At 46.6% G+C, this 4,320-nt stretch overlaps 1 protein-coding gene across 2 annotated transcripts in view; it reads right to left on the bottom strand.

Moving 5' to 3' along the window:
* The window catches only part of carf (calcium responsive transcription factor), a 36,681-nt gene extending 32,859 nt beyond the window's left edge, over positions 1 to 3,822 (bottom strand). For both annotated transcript variants that reach the window (XM_078262733.1, XM_078262735.1), the window contains exon 1: positions 3,755 to 3,822. The gene's annotated coding sequence lies outside the window, so the exon portion shown is untranslated. The remainder of the gene's footprint in view (positions 1 to 3,754) is intronic.
* Positions 3,823 to 4,320: the final 498 nt, after the last annotated feature.

Below are 4,320 nucleotides of genomic sequence, written 5' to 3'. Positions count from 1 at the left end.
GCAGTGATGGGTCTCCAGTCGTCTTGGTCTCCATGCCACTGGATCCTGACCCAGACCAGCCAAGGACATGGTGGGAGTGTGGTCTGCGCACCCACGCCCTCACCTTAATCCTTACCTCTGCGCAAGCTCCATCCCTCACAAGTCCTGTGGCGATGTGGAATGGTGGTGGGCACAGGCCAAGGATGTGGCTGGGAGTGTCCAACCAAACCATGCACACAGACGTGTGGTGCTGGGTACACCTTCTTCTGGAAGGGGGTCCCCGAAGGCACTCGCCGTAACCATGGAGTTGGCTTTGCTGCGAAGTCTAAACTGCTGCAGCTCATTCAGGAATCCCCCATCGGCATCACTGAAGGACCGATGACATGGCGCATCCCCTGGCTAAGGAACGCTTCGCCACTCATCAGTGCATACGCCCCAACTCTTGATGCCGACCTCAACATCAAAGAGGATTTCTACAGAGCTCTTGACGCCATCCTACAGGAAACCCCGGTTACGGACAGGATCATCCTCATGGGAGATTTCAACGCTAGAGTGGGCACGGAGCACCTGGTATGGAGTAAAGTCATTGGCCAGCATGGTGGGGAAAATGAACCACAACGGGCTCAGACTCCTCTCCCTCTGTGCAGAGCACCAGCTGGTCATCACTAACACCATCTTCCAGATGAAGAACAGGTTTAAGACCACCTGGCAGCACCCCCGCTCAAAACATTGGCACCTCCTCGACTACGTGATTGTTCGTCAAAGGGACAGACAAGACGTCCTCACCATCCATGTTATGCGCGGAGCTGAGTGCTGGACTGACCACCTCATGGTCAGATCCAAACTACTCATGAGCATTCAGCCCCGTGGCCCGAGGACCGCTCCAAACAAAAAGCTCAACTGTATAGCGCTGAATAGCCTCACCACCAAACACAACCTGCGACGGCACCTTGCTGAAAACCTTAACGAGCTCCCGGAGGAAACAACCGACTGGCCAGCTCCGCACCAGGCTATTCATGGTGCAGCCTCAGAGGCGCTTGGCCAATCAAGGAAACGTCACCAGGCCTGGTTTGACTGTAACTCAGCTGAGATACAGTTACTCCTAAAAACCAAGCATGAGGCCCACAAAGCTCTCCTGTCCTGCCCTGGATCTCCCACCCTTCAAACCACCTTCACTGCTGCAAGAACAGAAACCCAGCGAGCTCTCCGGACTATGGAGGACACCTGGTGGGTGCAAAAGGTGCAAGAAATCCAGAACCTGGCAGACTGCAATAACACTCAAGGCTTTTACGATGCCATAAAAGCATTGTACGGCCCCAGGAAGCGGGCCATTGGCCCAGTCCGATCAGCTGATGGGTCCATGCTCTTCAAGGCCCGCCACGAGATTCTTGCCCGTTGGGCAAATCATTTTGAGAGTCTCTTCAACCACACCAACCCTGTCGACACACATATTCTGGATAATCTCCCAGACCTGACACCAACCATGCACCTGGACACCCCACCACTTTACTCAGAACTCCGGCAAGCTATTGCTGGGATGAAGAACAGCAAAAGCGCCGGACCCGATGGAATCCCTGCAGAGGTTTTCAAACACGGAGGACACACCCTCACGCGTCGCCTGCACCTCCTGATCCAAAACATCTGGGAACATGGGACCCTCCCACAGGACTGGAAAGATGCATCGTGGTCATCTACAAACAGAAAGGAGACAGAGCAGTCTGCGGCAACAGCCGTGGGATATCGCTCCTCTCCGTCGCAGGGAAAGTCCTGGCCAAGATCATGCTCAGCAGACTGGTCGAGCACATCTCGGAAGCTCTGCTTCCGGAAACACAGTGTGGCTTCCAGAAGACCAGATCCACGCAACAGACATGGTTTTTGTCTTGAGGCAGCTGCAGGAGAAGAGCCGAGAACGTCACAAAGACCTTCACGTAGCCTTCATCGACCTCAGCAAAGCTTTTGACACCATCAGCCGTGAGCTGCTCTGGAAGCACCTCTCCATACTCGGGGTACCAGCCCAGTTTCTCCACATCCTACAGCAGCTGCATGACGGGATGCAAGCCAGAGTGCTCACGGGAGAACTCCAGTCAGAGTTTTTTGAGGTAAACGTTGGGGTGAAGCAAGGCTGTGTCTTGGCTCCGGTGCTCTTTAACATCCTCCTCTCTGCCATCACCTGCCTCTTCCACCGTGACATCGACATGAACACGGTGTCCATGTGGAATACAGACTTGACGGAAGCCTTTTCAACATCCGTCGGCTCCAGGCCCACACAAAGACAAAGACCCCACAAATCTGTGAGCTTCAGTATGTGTCTGTGTGTGTGTGTCTGTCTGTGTGTGTGTGTGTGTGTGTGTGTGTGTCTGTGTGTGTGCGTGTGTGTGTCTGTCTGTGTGTGTGTGTGTGTGTGTGTGTGTGTGTGTGTGTGTGTGTGTGTGTGTGTGTGTGTCTGTCTGTGTGTGTGTGTGTGCATGTCTGTCTGTCTGTGTGTGTGTGTGTGTGTGTGTGTGTAAATCAACATTTAGAGATGTCATCTACAACTAATCGACGTACGCAGACACACACACGCACACAGACACACACACACACAGACACACACGCACACAGACACACACACACACACACACACACACACACACACACACACACAGACACACACACACACACACACACATACACACACACACACACACACACACACACACCTACATTACTAAAACTATTATAAATGATAAAAGCAAGTCATCATATTAGAGAAGCTGGAATCAGAATATTTTGGGGATTGATGATTATGATGTTTATGATGGGGGTGACTCCCTCTTCCACGTGTCTGATTTAGACTAAATATCACATGTTTATGATGTCTGCATTACAAATGATTAAAGAATCTCACACCAAACCGCATTTAAAAAACCTGACATTTTAAAACTGCCAAGAGAAGACATCCTTGCAGTTAATTAACCGTAAGAGGTTATTAAATAGTAAGAATCAGCTCTTAAACTGTCTCAAATTATAATGCCCAACTTCCAACTATATCTAAGAACGTCACACCAAACTCCATTTAAAAAATCTAACATTTTAAATATTTTCTCAGTTTCTGTCAAATGTAAAAACCTCATAAATAAAATGCTAAACAATAATAAAGGAGAAGGATTGACTCTTTAATTCGGCATGTTTTTAACAACAATACTTCATACATACTCCGTGACGTCACACCAAACTCCATTTAAAAAATCGGATATTTTAAAAATAATTCTCACTTTCTGTCAAATATAAAAACCGTATAAATAAAACGCTAAACAATAGTACATGAGAAGGGTTGACTCTTCAGTTCGGCGTGTTTCTTCCAACAATACATCATACTTAGTAACGTCACACCAAACTCCATTTAAAAAATCGGACATTTAATATAACATAACGTTATGTAGGCCTATAGATCGACTCTTCAACCAAATATTTTCTGCAAATATGAAATACATATTTTATCAGAGGAGAGCTGATTTCGAGCCTTTAAAAGCCGATTTAAACTGAGAACATTAGATTAAAAACAAACACTAGAGTTTAGTTTGTTGTTCCGCCATGTTGGGCTCACACGTTAGCATTAAGCTAACAGTGAGCTATATAACGCCGTTTGTCTGCTTTAAACTCCATTTAGCATAGTTTAGCTTCCGTTAGCTTAGCTTCAGTTAGCTTCGCTGTGTTGTCCGGGCAACCTGGGGGCGAGCCAACGGTCTGAAACATTTAAATGTCAGCGAGGAAAATGAAAACGAGTCTACTCGACCTCGTCTTCAGTCTGTCGCCTCCCTCCGATCCACAACAAACACGATTTGCCTTTTCCCTCTACAGCCGTTGGCTGCTTTGACCCTCTGAGGACACCGTTGTTTTGGAAGCGTCGTTGTGTGTGGCTCACACCAAACTCCATTCACAAATCTCGCAGTTTTAATATTTCCCGGCGTCCCTCAAAGTGAATTTAAAGTGTAGATGATAATGTTGTAGTTGCAACAAGTCTAAACGATCCACTCTTTAATTCGGCATGTCTCTTACATCATTTACATCTTAAATAAATATCGTAATTTCAGAGTGTTAGAGCCCTGAAACAAACATTATAATTATATTGTTATAGTTTTCAATATCTGTCAGTTGTAAAAACCTCAAACAAATCTTCTGATAATAATAATAACACATGAGAAGGAATAACTCTTAAATTCTGCAAGTTTCTGACAACAATACCTCATACTTAGCGACGCTTAAAAGCACGTCACACCAAACTACATGTAAAAAATCGGACATTTTTAACATTTTCCCGTTTACCACAAAATGTTTGATAGCAACGTGTTATACATTATA

Source organism: Sander vitreus, chromosome 11 (assembly GCF_031162955.1).
Source record: "Sander vitreus isolate 19-12246 chromosome 11, sanVit1, whole genome shotgun sequence".
Lineage (NCBI taxonomy): Eukaryota > Metazoa > Chordata > Actinopteri > Perciformes > Percidae > Sander > Sander vitreus.
This window is presented reverse-complemented; position numbering and strand designations above follow the sequence as displayed.